Source organism: Paramisgurnus dabryanus, chromosome 6, assembly GCF_030506205.2.
Source record: "Paramisgurnus dabryanus chromosome 6, PD_genome_1.1, whole genome shotgun sequence".
NCBI lineage: Eukaryota > Metazoa > Chordata > Actinopteri > Cypriniformes > Cobitidae > Paramisgurnus > Paramisgurnus dabryanus.
In genome coordinates, this window is record NC_133342.1 from 23,593,827 (window position 1) to 23,615,263 (window position 21,437).

Sequence of the window (21,437 nt, forward strand, 5' to 3'; positions counted from 1 at the left end):
TATTGGCATATGTTTTTATGTGGTAGTCAAAAGTTGTAAGAAAGTGGAAGTAAACCTTACAATAATGCTAAAGCTGCTACATATTTCTTCTAGCACTTACTCCTAAATAGTAATAATCATAATAATATTTATAAAGATATATGATGTATATGATACATTTCATATGAATAGACTCATATGTACATGAACAATTATTATTAATACAATAATCTACTAATCGTTACTAAACAACAAACATCAGAATGTACAGTATAATACAGATAATACAGTAAAAATTTTGCCTATATGTGGCATGAGTCCATGAGAATCTTCCTAATATGTTTTTATCAGACACAGAATTTAATGTAATAAATATAGTTACTATTCATATATGAATAGTAAAAACAGTAGTATTGTACTATTTTGTCAGTTAAATCTTTAGACAGAAGTTAATTATTTTTTAGTTTTTAAATAAGTAAAAAATAAAATCAAAAGTAGGTAAAGGGTCGAAGCAGAAATGTGTGTATTAAAAACATCAAAGTGTTTAACTGTTAATAGTTGTACGTACATTGCACCTTTATTATTTATGGTTGACATTTTGACATTTCATCTAACGGACCACAAGCTGTGCTCATCAGCTGCACGCGGTAAACCTGTAGCGGTTCCTTTAAGAAAATTGGACCACAGTATTTTCAAAGCAGGGGTGCTATGTCGAATGAAAAATTAACCGTCATCGTTTGAAATTAAAATATGTTGAAAACTCCACACGTTTGCATTTTTAAATAACCTCTTTTTCGTATACTGTAACACGGAGGACTAGTTAACTCTAGCAAACAAGGAGAGATATAGTCAGTTTGTGTGATCCTCCCTCGTCGCACAGCAGTATGTTCTGGATCATGGACTCATGATGCAGTGGGATTCAATAAGCTGGTAGGTGCTGCCCGACGCAAGGTTTTCGGTCTACTGCGAACGTTCACGGAAATATACCGCAACATCCTTATTTATTTCAAGTTATTACACTGAACCATAAAGGTAAGTCACCTGTTATCCTAAATGTTTCTACCAGCGATGTTTTTAGGTTTTGCCAATGTTTTCAAAGCGCCCTGAACAATATCAGTCTGTAGCATCCCTTACCTATTGTTTAATGCAGACATTCAGATGACATGGACAAGACCACTGCTGATGACATGTTGCATGCTGTTTTCCTTTTATCCACCTCGATTTTAATATTTAGATTTATTTTTAAAGAGTCTTTCGTGATGCAGTGATTGCTTTATAATCTCCCTAATAAATGAATTTTGCAGTAAAATGTGGTTATCTGTTGTCATGAAATCTCATCTTGTTATTAAAATGCAACATTAAGGCTTAGAGTAACGGAACAGGATTTTGTTTAATATAAAAACATAATATTTTAACTCCTTCTCCCATTTTAACTATTCAATCATTTTGATGCACGAGGTTGGCTTTCACTAATAATATGTTGATTTGTTCATTGATTATTGTCTATCGGGGTTGTTATTAATGTAGTTGCACCATGCCAAATACAGATTCAGCAACGCCTTGAACATCAGCATCCCTATTGCCCTCCTGCTTGTGTTTAAATATTCCCTTTTTTTGGATCATTATAAACTAATAGTGGAGATCTGAATATACTAGACAATGGTAAGCCACATGACAGCTTGCTCAAGGCATGCAGACATATCTTGACAGCATGCTTTTGCATGGCAATGCAGTGGAAAACTTAGAAGTATTGACCTGTTGTGTTTATGCGTTATTAAAAAGTAAGTTCATGGTAAAGAGCTGCTCAAACCAAGTTATGTTGGCAGACAGTTGGATTGGAGTATGCTGTTTGGATTAGAAAGCCTTCTTAAGTTAATGGTCACAAGGTTGGCTAGCAGATGTTAGTGTCTGAAAATTCCTGTTTTGAGCACATGGTTAGTCATTAGTCAAAATCCCTCTACGTTTCAGGTCATTCAGTTGAGTAACCACAGACTATTCCAGTTCTAAGTAAATGACCTGATTGCTAGTTTGGAGTTCATGTCTGCTTTCTTTTAAAGAAATGTTCATGCCTTCTCAGCCAGGGTTTCAGTCCCCAGTTAAACAGTCAGTTAGTTTAGGTTATGTCTTGCAGATTTTTTTTGTTTTGTTAAGCTTATGGTATTAATTAGGATGTTTGCTGTTGTTATTCAGTGAAGGCTATAACTGACATGCATCACATTTACAGAAGGGCTTGCAGTTAGTTACTGTACTTGCATAAGCGGGCTTACAGCTTAAGCAGGGTATGATGGGATCTGCAAAAAGAGAGCATATCTGGACCAGCGTCATGGGATTGGGATAAAGCTATGGTTATATGAGGAATGCCGTGATGACTTCAGCAGAGATGCGGAAATGAACTCCGTTTAGAGGTAACAGATGAAAATTCAGAGTTTCTGCCGGCTTGAGGAAATAAACTAAGGCCTTTCAAGACAATGTCCACATTGACTAGGGGTTGGCTTAAAAACCAAGAAATAAACAACTGCAGACAGTAGTTTATGAATAGCTGACAGTTTATGACATCATGTCTTCACTTTGCATTGTTGTTCAGTATTGTTGTTCAGTCTTGAGTGTTTCTGTCTTCTTTGGGTATAAGAGGTGAGTCACAGAATAAATCACGAGAATAATTAAATCCAGTCAGCATATTACAGCGTTTCAAATGCCTCCTCCTTCACTGCGTAAGCCCTGTTTTCTTTTAGATGGTGGCTGTGCTGCTTTAAGGCAGCCAGTTCATTTGTGCCTGTCATGTGAAGTGCCTCGTATACAATTATGTTGACCCAAAATAAAAATTATCTGATCATTTACAATCAAGCTATCCCAGATGTGTATGACTTGCTTTCTTAAGTTTAGAACAAACAAAGAATTTTATATTAAAAAGCCATCATGTTATCTTATTATATAAAATGGTGAAGTTCCAAACCGCACATATATCCATCATTAAAGTAATCCTAATGAATCCAGTGGGTTAATATATGTCTTCTGGAGCGAAACAATATGTTTTTCAGAGGAAACTGTTATTATCTTGATCATATGTAACAAAACGGAAATGTAAACAAACAGATCCGAGTGGTAAATTCTTATATGGCGGCACTATGGTGGCATCTTAAAGGAAAACACCACTCTTTTTCAATATTTTACTATGTTCTTACCTCAACTTAGATGAATTAAAACATGCCTATCTTTTTACAATGCGTACATTTAATTTTTGTACAGCTCATTAGAGTTCTCAACAGGCCTGAAAATTACAACCTGACCCGTCCCGGCCCGTGGCTTTTAAAGCCCGGACCCGATGTGACCAGACACATCAACGTGAATTATCTGTCCGAACTAGGCATGGGCCGGTATAAGATTCTGGCGGTATGATAACCTTTAGCAAAAATACCACGGTTTCACGGTGTTGCGGTATTGCCATTGCGACACTAAAATTTGTTATTTTCAAATGCCAGGTACAATAAAGCCTTTAAATTATAATATGCTTTCAAAACATATATAATATTTTCGTAATATATATTAAATGTAAACATCAAATCAATCACATGACTTCATGATTTAATGAATTTTGTATAAACACAGCTCATACCTTGGAGACGGTATCACAGAACATTTTAGTGGTTTTGAAACCTTGACTGTTTTAAACCTCGGTATACCTTGAAACCGGTAATCGGCCCATGCCTAGTCCGAACCCGACCCGCGGCCCGACGCCGCTGACCCCCCCTCCCTTTTTTCTCATACACGTAGGCTATGACCAGCAGACGGGAATTCAAATCAAGCTTTAATGTTCACGCCTTTTAACAATACAAACAACTGAAACAATAAACTTTAAATATAGGCTATATAAATATGCCTAAAAATCACACAATAATAAATAAAAATAACTCAACAAGTGCCCAGCCAGCGGCTTCTCCTCATGTAGTAGCAAACAATGGTGAATTCACCTGCGGCAAGTTTACTTTTCTCCATCTCTTCTCCAGGCAACAGGCGTGCACGCAGTGTTAGCAATAAGCTCCGGGCCGGATCCACAACGGATCTGCTCTGAAGCGAATCTGCAACGGATACGCTCTGAAGCCGGCAGCTCCGGTCTGGATCCGTTGCTAATCCGCCCCGTAGCTTATTGCTATCCCCCGCCCCTCTCTGTGATGCACGTTGCAGCAGCCAGACCAGACTTTCTTTACGGTGAACAGCAGTGATGGTTAATAATTTTTTTCACGGAGGGCTAGGGTTTGTCGGGTAGGCCCGACCCGTTGAGAACTCTACAGCTCATCGTGAATGTGTTAGCATTTAGCCTTGCCCCATTCATTCCTTCGGATCCAAACAGGGATGAATTTTAATTGGGAAAAAAAGAGAACTATATTGTATGGCGGAAGAGCACTCACAGCGCATTCACACGGGGCGTAACCGTTGACGCTTCCAATTCACTTTTAATGGGTGACGTCAAGCGTTGGCGAACTGAATTGTGGATCCGTCGGCGCCACGGCAGAAGTTGAAAATTTTTCACATTTTCAAGCGGCAACGCGTGCGTCAGCCAATCATATCGCCTTATGCAAATAACCTAGGCAGAGCCAGCCAATTACGTTTATGGAAGACCGGAGCTTGTGTTGCGGCCACAGTGATTGGCTGTTGGCCACGCTTCAGACAAGCCTTCCGTTAAGCGTTAACGCTTACGCCCCGTGTGAATGTACCGTTAGTGTGCAGCACTTCGACCTCGGCACGCAGTAACATCATCACTCCTGACTACTACCCCTCTCGCTCAAACTTCCGTCAATATTACTGCCCCGAGGTCAAAGTGCTGCAAGCTAAGTGCTCCTCCGCCATATAATATAGTTCTTATTTTTATCCGCTTAAAAAATCGGCACGTTTTATTTTGTGCCACCATACTTACTCGTGTAACTACTCATGTAACATTCTTTAAATAGGGAAAACATGGAAGTGCTGGTGGCTTCTAAATTCATCCCTGTTTGGATCCTAACGAATGAATGGGGCTAGGCTAAATGCTAAGACATTCACGACGTGCTGTACAAAGATTAAGTGTACACATTGAAAAAAGATAGGTAGATGTTAATTTTTTTAAAGTTGAGGGAAAGAACATAGTGGAGTATTGAAAAACGATGGTGTTTTCCTTTAATATAACATTTTTAGTTTATGATTGGCTAAAGAAGGGAAGCCATAATAAATTATGAGAATTCAACTTTAGAAAGTCAAACTTTATGCACAGTTTCCGGACAGGGTTTATCCTAGTCCCAGACTAAAATGCTAGTTTGAGCTGCCTTAATTTAAAATCATCTTGCCCTGACATATCTTATTATATATATCAGTGTCATTGTTTTGTCTCAAGATGCACACCAGTACTGTCAGTCTACTTTAATGTCCTACAGTCCTAATATAACTAAAGCCCAGTCCTGGCGTAATCTAAACCCTGTCCGGGAAACCACCCCTATATTTCATTGTCTGTTCATTGTAAATGGGGTTACCTTTTTTTTTGCTTATTTATTACAGAAACTGGTTAAGATTTGTTACATCCTGATAGTGTTAGGATGACATAAATAAGATGAATGAAAAAAAACATTTAAAAAGCAGCTCTAAAACAGTTGTCTGGCTTAACTGATTTCACAACACAGACTAGCATGGATGCCCCCTGACCGAGTAGTTTATTATTGAAACAGTTTTTTGTGCTCAGGTTGACTGTGGTAGGGTTATTGTGGTCTCAAGTTGCCTTTGTGTTGTTATTCTCTAGAGGCGGTTTAGACCCATCTGTCTGATTATTTACATCAATAGGAGCCACAGCTGTATAGCCTGACCCCCAGCAGGCTTTTGTAATATGTCCAGGCGTGGCGTATGTTTGTGTCTGTGTAGGTGCACGTGTGTGTACTGTACAAGCTCTCCATGATTGTCTTTCTTTTAAAGGGTGTGCCAGCATACTGATTTAAAGGTCCTTGGCATAGGTGGCATGCTAGTCAACACAGATGTCCGGTTGTCTGCATGCATAATCACATTCACTATCTGTTTTCTTAAAGGAATAATTTACCACAAAATAAAAATTCTATTATTTACTATACCTATATGACATTATCTTTTCTGTTGAATACAATAAAACAATTGAGAATTATTCACACAATGACTGTTCACAGGGCCACGTATTTCAAGCTTCAAAACAACCAGAAAACCATGATAAAGCAAAAGTGGTCCGTGCAAAACATGTGTTATAGTGTTCTGAAGCCGTACAGTATCTTTGTGTTAGCACACAAATTATATTGAGCTTTTATGTTTCTTTAATAAATTTGATATGTCCCAAAGGCATGTTTGGGTGGATATGTGTTGGTGTTTTATAATATGTAGCCCATGCAAATAAAGGCTTTTTAAAATACTGAAATCTACATGAGGGCTTGGATGTGAAATTTTTGTCTCTCACGATGAACAATCCACTTTTTATTTTTTTGCGTTCTGCACTCTTTTTGGACCACCAGCAGTATTTGTTAAGTACCAGATGTAAGAACATGTGCTAGACGGCACATTTTGTGAAAATCCAAAAGTCTTAAAATTGGAAAAATGAATGCGCTTTTTAGCGAGGAACCAGTGTCCCACTAACTTCCTTCGGGGTTGGCCTACAAAAGTACGTCATCCCTGCGGCTCTCTAACCAATGCATGTTACTAAATATTGCTTTGATTTGCATCAACACTTAATCATTTGGCAATTGCAAACACACATCAGGCTTTTATTAAATATCTAAGCATTTATTTCATCAAATAGTAAAGAAACAAGATAACATCTTCTTTATAGGCTTCTGTGAAATACTTTTGCAATTAAACTGGCCCAACGCTGGGTCAGCTGAAGGAGGATTAAAGCCATACTGCTGTGAGTGTGAACAGCTCAACAGAAGGTGTTGATGAAAGCCGTCCTATGGAGGTGCACTGCAGCAGATGGCACACACACTGGGGTCTGATGTTGGGTGCCAGGTCAAATTCCTTTTCCCATTTCCTGAAGATTATTAGAAGTCACTCACTATGACTCATCTTTATTTGGGACAGCGTTAAAGGATCATGCTTTCTTTGGCTAACCTCTTAGGAGATGACTGATGTGCACACTGAATTGTTGTCACTGTTAAGGTCCCAATAATCAATAGATTAAATGTTTGTATAACCCAGGGTTCCTCAAATCTTACCCTGGAGGACTGGAGCACAGAGTTTAGCTCCAACCCTATCAAACTTACCCACCTGTGATTTTCTAGTGATCCTGAAGACCTTTATTAGCTTGCTCAGGTGTGTTAGATTAGGGTTGGAGCTAAACTCTGCAGTGCTCCGGCACTCCAGGGTGAGATTTGAGGAACCCTGGTATAGCCTATTGGACTTATAAATGCTTTCTCAAGAGTTTTTTTTCTAGTTGGAGGAAGCAGAATTAATAAAAACTGAAGCAAAGTTCTTAAAGGGACATTCCACTTTTTTTGAAAATATGCTAATTTTCCAGCTCCCCTAGAGTTAAACATTTGATTCTTACCATTTTGAAATCCATTCAGCTGATCTCCGGGTCTGGCGCTAGCACTTTTAGCATAGCTTAGCACGTTTTTAAATAGTTTTTAAATCGTTTCTCAATTCTAAGAACGCAAAGAACGGACTTGTGTTCTCGTGGAGACTGGTCTTGCCAGGCGACCTCGGAAGAACGAACTCAGAAGGTTGCGAGAACACAGAACGCACTTGTGAGAATTGAGATGTGTGCGATCTTCCTGCTGGTCACAGGACCTCCTCAGATTTCAACGCGCAAGTCTGCACTCGATGCATCCTCGATATCAAGAACTCATCCGGGTATTTTCACGCGTCCTCTGTACTTGCGTTCTTGAGAATTGGAATTGAACTTCAACTGTTAATGATGACGTAGAGCGAGGACACAAGGACGCAAGATCGCTGAAGAACGCATATTGAGAAACAGTGTTTCATGCACAGCTTGTGTGTGTACTACGGTGTTTTGGTCAGTACGAAGTCCTTATCAATCTAAAATCATTATGAGTCGGAGTCGTTTATAACGTGCATTTAAAAAAGCAACACTCGTTAAACAAAAACATTCAAAATATTCTTTATTACCATGAAAATACCTGAAACAATTTGAAGAACAGAAATATAAATATTCTTATAGACATTTCCTGGAATAGCGTTTGTAATGCTACTTCTTCTGTGGCACAAAGGGAGTTTCTGCACGAGAGTGCCCTCTGGCTTTGGGATGTGCTGAGATTTCACCGTAATATAGTTAAAATTCATTCATTGAGAAAATGGGCATTTGCACGATTAATCGTTACAGCCCTAAAATATTTTCATTTGCGTTTAGAATAAAGAAACTCATACAGGTTTAGAACAACATGATAGAATTTTAATTTTTGGTTAAACTATCCCTTTAACCAAAAATACCTTACAATTGTAATCAAACATATTGATGAGACCTTACCACCTACTCTTGGATTATGACTTGTGACCTACAAGTTGTGAACAACATTTACTTTATATCTTTTCAACAATCTCTTGCAAGCACATAGAAAAGTTAAATCCAAAGACAATTGACTAATATTTGAATTGTATTTTGTTAATAAGCCAAGTCCATTTAAAAGTGATGTTGATGTAAAGTAATTAAATGCTAAACTGTGTGAGGTTTGTCTGACTTAAGGATTAAAATGTGACCCAAATCCTTTGGATTGGATGAGGAGCAGGCATGGACCTGTTATCTTCTTTATAAAACATAGCCTTAATTACAAAGTTAAACATCGGAAGGTGTTGTTCACAATTTTCCCAAAGGTTCATCTAGATGAGGTGCCAATTTGAACTCCTACAATTTGAAGCAAAACATTTGATCTTTTGCAAATTTCGAACCCATTTTCTTTCCTGTTTCAGTCACTGTCATCCTTTGGACATTTTCCACACAAACAATAGGATTAGCCTGAAATGGCCCAATCCCTCTGCATTTTTAATTGCTTAAATTGTCTCGCATGTATTACATATTTGAAATGTTCCTTCATCCCTCTTTCATTAGAGCTGAATGTCTACACCGTCTGCCATCTTGCTTTCATTTAACATCATTTAAAAATATAAAAACTAAAACAAGAAGTTCTGTAGATAAGTGGGAACATTGGTAAAGTCAGACACTGACATAATTCATGTTCTCCGTAATGCACTAGACAAAAAAAAGCTATAATTGTTGTTTTTACCTCTCTCTTATTTCAGGTGCTTATTTTATTGGTGCATTACTTTGGTTTGGTTTCTTTCAGCTATGATTATGTCAGCTAGTTGCTGACGTCTTCTGTTGCCTTCTTTACGTTAATGGATTTTGCAGTGTCCCCCAGTGACACCCAAGCTATATACAATCATATGATGGAGTTAGCCTGCTGTAGTGACCATTAGTTCTCCTGAATGGGATTTAGCTGCAAAAAAGTGTCTGCTTTAATGTTCCCTAGAGGTTGCATTGATGCTTAATTCACTCTGAATGACTGTGTCAATCCTGGCCAGGATGAAATTGTGCACCCGTAGGATTATTTAGCATGGCAGTGCATTATCACATGCATCAAATGCTATTTCTCATAGTGGCACAGTTCGATCTCTCTGGTGGTACAATGTTTAGGCTGTGCCGCAATTGACAGGCTCCCAAATGCATTATACCAGTGGTTTTCAATCTTGTCCTAGGGGACCCACTGCCCTGCACATTTTGCATGTCTCCCTTATCTAACACACCTGATTCAGATCATCAGCTCATTAAGGGAGAGATCCATGAACAGAACTGGGTGTGTCAGTTAAGGGAGACATACAAAATGTGCAGAGCTGTGGGTCCCCTAGGACAAGATTGAAAACCACTGCATTATACAATGGTTGTCGGTAACATTCACACTGTTTTCACCACAGCTATATCTAGATGTTGTTGTTAAAAATTGCATGTGAATCACTGTCTTCAGTGTTTTTGTTTTATGGCACAACTTATGCAAAAGAGGATTATCAGCATATACTGTAAGTATATGATAAAATTGTTTTAAAGTATCCTCACTTGATGTTGGAGGTTCTTGGATCTCATTGGTCAATTGCAAGGTCACAATAGATGTTCAGATCTTTTCAAATGAACTTTCAGTAGGTTGTGAGGCCGACGATGATGACACTGTAATCCTATCTGGCTTGCAATGTCCTCTGATGAGATTAAGACATACCTGAACTCTCTCCTTGGATAGGTGGTTCTTCTGAATAACATTTGGGACTATATCTCTGTCGACCCTCTTAACTATGGTATTGTGGCGACTAACCCATGAAATTATCAGTTTATGAATAATACAAACATTTTAAAAATGTGAAATTAGGGTCTTTGTTATCGATCAATTAGGGAAGAAGGGTAAGCAGTTTTATGTTGACCTGTGATTAAGCAGTCAGACTGTATTAGACTAATAGCAGTTGATAGACGGCTAACAGGCATCTTGGCTGATGCACGCAAACCATTGTCAGGGTTTATTGAGCTTACAGGACACTATCATTCCAGTGCCACAATTAAAAGACTAGGATTGTGAAGAAATATGTTGAATGATGTGTACTGTGATACTGTGCTTCCTTATTCGACAACTTTGGAAATGTCTTATCTCTGGAAGGCTTTCAAAAGAGGTGTCAGCACGTAAGTGTCTTTTGATGAAGTGAACTTCACAGCAACTTTGAAGATGCTTTAGGATGTTCAATACAACAGCATTATTACAACAGCGAGTAATGTAGTGTTTTCCATTTGTCACTCTTTAGATTCTTCAGTGGTTCAGATGTGGACCTTTTGGGGTAGTTTTCCAGAAAGAGTTTAGATTTATCCAAGGCTAGGCCTTAGTTATTTTAGGACATTAAAATAGACAAAAATACTGATGTGCATATTGAGACAAATTAAATGCACTTATATATGTTAAGAGATGTTAGGGTTAGGTGTTTTTAAATTAAGGCAGCTCAAACATGCATTTTAGTCTTGGGCTACACTTCAGCTATGTCCGGGAAACCACCCCTTATTTTTTTTATCTGGATGGACGACTGCCAGAAATACTTTCTTTATAAATGATCATGAGGGGATTATTTAGATTTAATCCCATTTTTATGCAGGCAGCAATAAATCACTTAGCAGGGGATGGATGTATATCATTGAACGGACCCACATGATTAAATGAAAAGTCCTTTTTGGAGCCGGTGGTTGCCACGAGCATAATACAGTCAACAAACCTAATGCGTTTAGCTTTTGGCCGCTCTTGAATATTTTGTATGGAATTCCAACCTGACAACACAATTTTTCCAGGTGTTTTTCCAACTGCACATTACATGGTTGACTGGTGCTGTGTTTAGATTCGTTTCTTTATCAATGTTTGTGCTGTGATGTAGTGGGAACTTGGAAATGGCAAAAACATTTTGAAACAAGCTGGGCATTCTTTGAGAATGGAAAGTAGTTCTCATGTACTGTTTTCAAGCGTGCTATGCTCTCACACCGTTTTCACAGGAAGTACTGCTTGGAGAAAGGTGAAAACAAGTTTTATTGAGGGATTAAGAGATGTGACTTACAGTGGCTTGTCTGTGAGCCGACCTTTCCCCATACTTTTGCAACTAGAGAAAGACATCAGCTGCATGCACAACCACTTGATGTAAATGGCTCAACTCTGGTGTTGAAATGTTTATGTTTGAGTCACCTCCATTGTTGTTAGATACAATTGTGGCAAAACAATCTTTATTGATGTCAGTATTAAAATTGCCACACACTGTAAAAAGAAGTCAAATCACCATATATTTTTTATGTTACTTTAACTTAAAGAGCACCTATTGTCCGATTCACGTTGTTAAATTCTCTTTGGTGTGTAAGTGTGTATTAGTACACATTAACGATATGCAAAAGGTACAAACCCCAAAGTAAACGATGACGCGAGTTATCATCTCAAACGTAAATCTCTTTTCTTGGACTACAACACACACACGGATTGTAGGCAACAGTTTTACTTCCTGGGATTGGTGACGTAGACAAGACCGACATTATCATAATTCCTCCCACTTCAAACTCACAGCCTGTAAATTAACTCCTGTTAGCAACCAAATCTTTCAACCATGGTAAGGAGCGTCACGTTTCCCGCTGACATTAGAGGCATTCAGGTCAATCACAACATACAGATTAGCTGGCCAATCAGGGACACAGAGCTTTTCAAATCCGTGCATTTCAGGAAGAGAGGGAAATCTGGAGTTATGTCAATTTATCACAAGTCAACACTTAAAATAGTAGGTTGAACTTGCAAAACCAAGTTGTTTTAACTTCATGCTGCATTTTGTACAGTACACTTATTCTCACTAAAATAATATGTATTTTATGTATACACTGCTTCTGGTTGCAAAAAGGCAGAAAAAGGCATTCAGGCAATGAGATTATTTTCTGTGTGCTATTGCAAAAAATCCTTACTGCACCTTTAATCACAGAAAAGATAAGAAGTTTTCCGAGAAAAAATTATAACTTCTAAGAAATTAAATTCTTCTGATGGTGCATTCCCACCAGCCGTAGAGGCGTCAAAAACGCGGTATTCGCGCGTAGTTGAACGCTTGAACATTTGAGTTCACTCGCTTCATTCACGTGTGAAAGCCACACGTGAAGTTCGCGTCATGGGAGGGGCTTCTGAGACTCCACCACTCTGCTTGCTTCCTGTAATCACGTCACTACTACAGCAGGGTCTTAATTGGTTAAGGCAGCGAGGAAATCCACCAAAGTTCAGATTTTTAAATGTTTCAATATTTTTTTTAACTTGGGCGAAGACGCGTTTTAGGCGAATAGCGCGTGTTTTTGTGGCAAACACGCCACCCATATCGCATCATTCACATCTGCAAACACGCGTCTTTGCATTGACTTTTTATGTAATCTACTCGCGCAAATCGTTGAACTCGCATCTTGTGTGAACCCACAGTTAGAAAGCAAGAAATTTTATTTCAGTCTCTAGAATATGTACATCGCTGCACAAATAAAATAAGTACAGAAAGAAATGAAGACTGAATGTGTCCGTGGCTTCGTATAAAGGTTTCAGTGTACTCGCTCCATGAAGTCATGGAAGATGAGTATCTGACACCACAGATCACTGATATCTGCTCAATACCAGACTCAGTTCCTCAACAAATCAGGACGATTTTGAAGGTGAGGTTATGACGATGACTGTTGTTTTGATAAATAGAGGGGGTGAGGTCTGAATCCACAGCGCCTTTGTCCACTCGGTTCACTTATTAAAAGAACAGCACTATCAGGTTGTCCTCGAAAGATTTGGTTTATGAAAATTTAATAAAACTGATACTTTGCACCGGCCTCAGTCGTGGATCTGCTGTCTGCTAACACAAGCAGATGGTGGAGGGGTTGTAATTAGATTAGAAAGAGAGAGAGAGAGTGGGGTGGATGGCAGAGGGCAGATAAGCGTGGATGTCTGTCTCAGCTGGTGTCACAGTCATACATCAGGCTGATGTCACGACTGGCTGTCTGTAATCCTGCACCCCGAATTGTATTGCCCCCTGCATTACCGTCCTCCTCTCTTTCAGTTTTATCTCTCTCTCGGTCCCTTACTTATAAGCCATAATTCTTTGAGGCGTAAAAATGTTAATAGCTACAGCAAATAAGAGTTCCATTATCTTATGGCCGTTTCACACGGTACGCGGTAGCCGGCAAAATCGCCGCGCGGCTTCAGATTTTCTCTTGTATTGGAAGCGTTTTGTGCAGCATTTAGTGCAAATATGTTTATCTTTAACGGCGCCTGTAATGAAGTACCATGTCCGTAGAATGAATAGGATTTTGGGTGCATGAGCAAGGCGTGTGGACCAACTCCGCTTCACCTCTGTAACCGCCCCCGTTTTCGCACGTCTCCTATTGAAAAAGAACTAAACACTCGCGGTTGCCGCGTACCGTGTGAAACGGCCTTTAGGATTGTGCAAAAATTAATACTTTATAGCTGCTTTTTAATCCGATAAAAAGCAGTCACACCCACAACAAACTGATGCTAGTTTCATTGGTGTGTATATCACATGCTACACACCTTTTGAATCAATACATTTTAAATGTGGAAAGGATTTTCAAAAAGATTTCATTGGATAAGGAAGCAATTTTAAGGTTTTTCCTGGCGCAACATGAGCTGGAGTTGGTACCATCATGTCATTTCAACTGGCTATAACAAAAACAAGCTACATATTGAATAATAATTCAAAGAAGCCCTGTTCAATATTAATTTAAAAGCTTACTTTCAGCTAACTTTCAATTAAAACATAAGCTTAACATTTACAGTTCACAGAAGCTCTGTTTTGTATGTTTTCAGTTGTTTCCAGTGGAAGGCCTCGCTTTTCAAAAATGCCAAAAGCTGGTGTTTTTTGTCCATTCTGACCCCCCAGTCACATTAGCTACAAGAGACAGAGCGACAGGCTACCATGCGCGAGTCGCCGGATGCCGCCGAGCTTCCATTGAAATCAATAGGATCGCGTCGCTCTGCTACTGCTAGTCGCTTATAATGTGAATGTACCTTTAAGTGTCAACCTTTCTTGCCCTTCTGGAAAATAGTTGAATTTTTACAGCATTTTATTGCTTAATAGACTCTAATGTTAGATCTTAATCCTTTGCATGATCTAATAATATTATTGGCATATATTTATAGCACATGAAGTCCTTACATGAAACAGAATATTTTTTGATAGATCTCCCGTCATGAGCAGTGTTGTCATTTCTGTGTTTTTCCAGCTGAATAGGACTACTTTTTAACTTTTGCTGCTGTTTTTTTTTCTTTTCCTGAGTTAAATCAGCTGTTTGTCAGCTGTAAATCATATGGTAAGATACATTTTATTCATGAAAGCAAAGTTTTGGAGGTTTGGTCATTAGGTAAGTTTCAATTGAGCTGGTTTTGCTATGCAGATCTGGCCACCCAACATGTATTACACCATGCAGACCAAGCGAAAATGGAAGGCAAAGCGCAACTACCTCCTGAACCGACAAAACATAGCACAAGAAAAGGATGTAAAAACGAAGGCAAAGTCTTAGAAATGGCTATAAAGAAAAATGTCTGGATCAAGAAATATCTAAGAGTTGTTGTGTTTTCATGTGTTTTAGAGGGGCGTGGCTTTAGATGGAGCTCTGAAGGAAGGGTAAGATATTATGCTTTTAAAAATAGCTTGGTTAGGATAAGCAAGACATTTCTTAGGATGGTTAATGAACTTTGACGCACTGTGATGAAGGTGATACAGCACCACCACAGTGGCGAAATACTGCATCTGCAGTTACAAACAGACTTAATAGAGCAGAGCAAAATTTGGCACTTTTTAAAAAACATTTTCTTACTTTTTTCTCAGGCATGAAAAAAAAATCATTGTTATTAAATAAATTCCTTTGACACATCTGCTTTCTTTTGGCTTTTACTTTGTTTACTAAGCTTGTCGCAGTACATTATAAGAGAGCGTCCTCCACGAAAAAAGGCAGCCTACTAGGTTTTTAAACAAAACTGATGTGTGGGATTAGTATGTGTGTTCTGTTTATATGCGTATATGTGTGCGCTCCTGATGCAAGGGCTTTGGCTATAACTTGTCATATTACAGCACATTCAGTGGGTGTTTCTGTTTCTGGCTTTTGATTGGTTACTGAGATGTTTGGAGTAGCCAAAGGCAACGGAAAGAAGGGGACAAATTGCCAAGCTATTTTAAAAACTGCGCTAACTTTATAGTCTTTTAGATTATTTCACATTATTTGACCTAGCATTCCTTAGTAATGGTGGCATGCAGCATGATAAAATAGAGATTAGCTAGCTTTTATGACGCACCAGTCTGAGAAGCTTTTGTTTAGGTTTGTACTAAACAGAGGCCGAAGTGGGATAATATTCACCACCCCAAATATTTGCAGTGACTTTTTATAGGCTTACTTTTAATGTTCGGTCATTTTTTACTTACCTGCGTGTCCATATGCATGTGCTGTTATTTTACAGATTTGTAAAGAATTTAGAAGCCACTGTTTTTCATTCTCTGACTGTTTATATTGATCTCATCTGTCACGCTCTAAAAACCAAAGAAAACTGCTGTGTGAATTTATTTAGAAGAATGTATCACTGAATCAATGTATACAGGTTTGGAATGAGAAATAAATCATAACCCAGTTGTCATTTTTGGGTGAACTGTTCCTAGAGACTGAAGGATTCCCTGACTCACTCGATGCATTGGCATAAAAAGTTAACGATGCCATGCATCGGATATGCCATGCATTTCTTTTGGCCATTTTTACCTGTATTTAAACAGTGATAGATGAGAGGACAGGAAAGTACAGAGAGGAGGAGAGAGGGGTATGGAAACGGCAAATGACCACGAGCCGGGAATCAAACTCGTGGTGCTTTGGCACTTTTGGCGACCCATGTCGGAGTGCTGCCCACCACACCATCGGCTCTGATGTGATGCATCCTTTCTATTAACATATTTTGCATCAGTAAAAAAATTATTTATGTTTAATTATTCATAGATGCGCCATACTTTTATTATTTAGAAAGTGACCAATATTTTAATATTTCTTTCTCCTCTCTAAACGGTTGCTATGTCCTGCGGACTTATCACAACACTACGGATATCGAGGCGTGTTATGAAAGTCACATAGAGCATAACATGGGGCTATCCTAAACCAAGTAATTACAAATCCATAGGCGTCGGAAGCAAAAACATGTGGGTGGTACCAAAGCATTTACTGGAGTAGATGCCATTTTCTTGTATTCTTTTAATTAAACAATTGCTGTTATAGCCCAAAAGCTTTGCTTACCTTATTGTGTCACGGGAGTACAGTTGGCGAAAGTAATGAAGACACGAAATGGAGTTTACTTTTTTTATCACCTCAGATTTGCGAGTCATTATCTTGACTAGAGATGAGTTGTTTTAACTTATAAAATATGGTTGAAATATGTCAACTTCATTTTATAAGTTTATGAGTTCATTAAACAAACAAAAAAATACAGCAACATTTTTTTTACAGTGTAGTCTTAAAGTGGGTCTTATAATGGTTCAGATGCTCATGTACAAATTCAATGTGTGGAAACTATCTGTACCGTATTAAATTGCTTAGCATCATATTTGTTTCATTGCATCATACTGCATTAAAGAAACGCATCATTTTGAATCAGTAGCTGCTTCATATGTATCTTTTAATGTATTGCATCGTAGGCTATGTATGCAGATGCATATCGCTTCGGACTCAGTTATGGAGATGCACATCCCTAGTTCCTATAATCAGCCTCAATGTAATGAACACAAACAAAAGATCGTTCAGTCTGTGAACTCACTTTAATTTTAATGATGTCTTCAACTCAGTCAATATTAAAGATGTCAAGGTTATATTTTCACTGAATGTTCTTTACATTATGTAGGATGATTTTATGTGGAAAACTGTAAATCACATTTTTTTAGATGGGCTTTTACAGAAGGGGACACACATGCACAGCATGCACATGTCTTATATTATATACATTGACCCACTGGAGCTGTGGAGGGCCTTTCAAATGAGTCTGTGCCCTTGGTCTCTGTGTGTGTGTGTGTGTGTGTGTGTGTGTGTGTGTGTGTGTGTGAGATGAATTTGGCCATCTGAGCCCTAACAAAACATTTAAAGACTGTGAAGCAGCAGACTGCAGCACTCCTTACTCAGCAAAAACTCTTTCTCTCTTTCCACCCTCCTACCTGTTCTGATCCTTCCCCAGACTCCTGTTTGTCTACTGTAATAATGATTATAAGACATCCCTCCCTGTCCAACACAAACACGCTCGCTCTCTCCTTTGTGTCAGAATTCCTGAGCAGCCATACTGTGAAGTTCACGTGTCAGTCTGGTATCATTCTGTACTAAACTACTCATATTTCAGTTCACCCGCAATTGGCAGGTAATTCTGGACCCTGCAAACCAAAAGCTTATAAGGGAGAGAGTTAGCATAGCCTCTCTCAGTATGTGCTCTCATTAAGCAGCTATGGGTGCCGGCCACAGCAGAGCTATGCAAGAATTGTAAGGTTGTTTTAGTGAATTGCGCTCTTTATTTCAGCCCCTGACATGCTAACAAGTCTATTCATTTTCCTCATCAAAAAAGGCCAGCCTATCCCACACTGGCCTTGTTGATAAACAAAAGCACCCTTAGCAAAAGCCGCCACACCTCCAACCTGTTTCCTCAAACTAAACCATACTGTGTGTTGAGGTGAATGCTCCTTTAGTGCCTTGCTGTAGGAGATTTTGGGTCTAATGTTTTAAGAGAAGCAGTGATGGATGATTCTTCATGAATTGTTGAAATGGTTCCTTTTAAGTTTTTCCAGATGGGCATCCTTGTATTTTTGTTACAACAGACACTTAAGTGTGGAGAAACAAAAAGTGGCAGTTGAAAAAGGCTGCCTCAGGTTTCTTTACTTTAGTGAAAAAGCCTCATTGATGTTCTTTGGTTCTTGCTTTTATTGATGTAGTTGTTTACTCATTAAAACTGGAGTGTAAAGAAAAGTACTGATGAAAGAGAAGCACTGATTCAGCTGGTGCTGGTTTGGCATCCACAACTACGCAAGTGAAAGGCACGATGGGAGTGCCAGCAAAGATGAGTAGCATTTAGATACTGGACACATTTCTTGATGAGTAGGTGGGGAGCACATCACTGTGTGAAAATATGCTTATATGAGGCAAGTTTAATCATTAATGCAGGGTGGCAGAATGCAAGGGTCTTCGACTATTTTTAACCAGATACGGCATCCTTAAAAGTTGATGCTCATGGCTGGACTCTCAGAAAACAGCCCAAGACAACAGCAAAAGTCAGTCTGAAGGTAAATTAGGGTGTTTTCAGACCTGAGCCTTTGTTTCGGAACCTGGTGCTTTTTCTCCCTAGGCTCTGCGTTTAGGCATATGTGAACATGGCAATCAATGCTCAGATCCACACGAAAACAACTGCTCCGAAACCGGCTAAACAAGGTGGCCTTGGCCTGATTGCAAACGAACTCTGGAGCGGTTCGCTATATGTTTGAAAGCAATCCGACCCAACGGACAAACAAACAGGCTGTCTTATTGCTTTATTAACCATAAACATACCTGATAGCTCTTTGGTAACGAACTCTGGTGAGCATGTCAACGGCATTCAAAACCAAAGCGCACCTGTTCCTTATAAAATGTCTTCTAATTGCTCTTCTCCGCAATAGGTACATTGTAATAATGTTGTCCCGTCTAAGTTTTGATTCCTGCTAACAATAATGAAGAAATATAACACAATAATCCCGCAAAGCTGCTGTCTGTCAATCCGGCCGGGAATCATGGAAAATAAACAGCTGCACCTTGACCAATTAAAGGAAAGTTTACTCGCATGTGACTTGTATTAACTCTTTCCCCACCAGCGTTTAAAAAAAAGTTGCCAGCCAATTCTGTTTTTGATAGAGATCAGATTCAGAGCGATTCTCAAAACATACACAGAGTTTGAACTGTTTGGGAATACTTCCGGGTTTTATATGTTGGGTAAGAGCGCCACCTAGTGGATAATAGGAAATACGGATTGCTGGAAAAACTTGTCTTTGGCAGGGAACTGTTTTCTCTTAATTGACGAGTTCACTCGTCAATGGCGGAGAACGAGTTAACAAAATCTGATGCGCATGGAAATTTGCCTTGTGAATGCGAATCGAACCAAGATGAAATTGAAATTGTAGCCATTTAACCCCTGGTTTTTGCAGTGCGTGTGTTCACTATTCACTGGATGGGTTAAATGCAGAGGTCACATTCCAAGTATGGGTTACCATACATTGGCAAATACTCACTTCACACTTCACATCTACAGGTCTGAAAACACCCTTACTGTCCTGGAGTCTCATTTATAAAACTATGCGTAGGATCCTTACTAAAAGTTTACGTGCACCCAAATGCCAAAAAATATTAAGACTTATAAAATTTTATATTAATCACAGATTACCTGCATGCAAGAGTGCATCCTCAGATCTCTGCAAGCCCATTCTCCTGTCAAGTTAGTTTATTTATAGATCACAATCTTTGTGTAGGAACTGCTATACGCGCATGCATGCTTTATAAATAAGACCCCTGGACTGGTGGTGTTAGAATTTGGAAGAATTTAATGATAAAATTTCAACATATCTAGCTGTAACCCCTACTTAACTGGCCTCACTTACCAGCTAATTTGTGGTTGGAGAAGTCTGCTCACTAGTAGCATTCAAGTTTGTGTGTGTTAAAGAATGAGACACTTTGAGGAGCCCTGAACATAAATGGCCCCAGCAAAAAGGGGTTCTTGAGTCCTGTGTTTTTCGAGTGTTTTGTTTTTCATTGACAACTACAGATTGATCTTTCCAGGAATTTTACTATGGTCATTTGTTCCAGTTTCACACCATTTTGTTCTCTTTGCTCCTCAGTTTTATGTTGAAGTGGTATATGAGTCTTGCACTAAGTTAAGTTGACACTATTGGCTTTAGATTTGGGAACAGACTCAAGTCCATGCTGCTGTATGTGATTCATGGCTCGGGGTCCGTTTGGAATGATAATGCAGCCTTTGGTGTTTGCTCACAGATAAATGAAGCTGTGAAAGTCGGCTGCACGCCCTGTAAGGAATGCTGTCTGAATGGAATACAAAATGTCCACATGAGAATTGAAGGCATTCCTTGTGAGTCGCTATAACATCCCAATCTGTTCTCTTTGGGATTTCGTGCCATCGTATTAGAAGTTTCTAAACATGGAGGTGGTGATCTCAGAGTCAGTTGGTTCCTTCTCACATTACAAGTATCTTAACCAAAGTTTAGAATGTCCTGGTGAAATCGTGACATAATATGCCTTTATGGATGTACGCATACAAAAATACATTTGTGAAAATCAGCAATAGGCAGCTTTAATCAGTGTGATAGTCTTGAGTTTCGCAGTCAGGTTTTGTACTTGTCAAAACTCTCACAAAGGTGAAGGTGTTGTTCTTGATCTTATGCGAGAGGTGCTATATCTCAATCGAGCATCAAGCAGCGTCTGGTTTGCGCCAGAATCCCCTGAGTTTTGTAATTCTTGGGATGTTCCTGTATGCAGGAACTCTCCATTAAAATCCCAAACTAATCCTGTGAGTCTGCAACGCTCCAGCATCTGCTGGTTTTCTGAAGTGTCATGATGATTCATTAACACAGTGAAAGGCAATGAACACCGTGAGCTCTGCACACAAACAATCATCATTCACTCTCTGCGTTTATGTGCTCCACAGTGAATGCCTGACAATTTAAAGACTTCAATCAATGAGATCAATGCAGCAGGAAGAAAACAACCATTTGCAGATATTTTGAAATAATGTTATATTGAAGATGCCTATTTGTTGTATGATTGTCTGTCAAAACTGAAAAACAAGTTAAATAAGATATTTTAGATATAAAGCAGGCTTTTATCCAGTGGTTTTGTGTGGGTGTGTTTATTGGCATGGGAGTATCTTTGAATGTAGGATGCACTGTACTATGTACTTGCT

The 21,437-nt window shown here is 38.9% G+C and overlaps 1 protein-coding gene across 2 annotated transcripts in view; it reads left to right on the top strand.

Moving 5' to 3' along the window:
- Positions 1-899: 899 nt before the first annotated feature.
- Positions 900-21,437, top strand: part of fam110b (family with sequence similarity 110 member B) — a 37,673-nt gene continuing 17,135 nt past the window's right edge. For both annotated transcript variants that reach the window (XM_065276199.1, XM_065276198.1), the window contains exon 1: positions 900-1,011. The gene's annotated coding sequence lies outside the window, so the exon portion shown is untranslated. The remainder of the gene's footprint in view (positions 1,012-21,437) is intronic.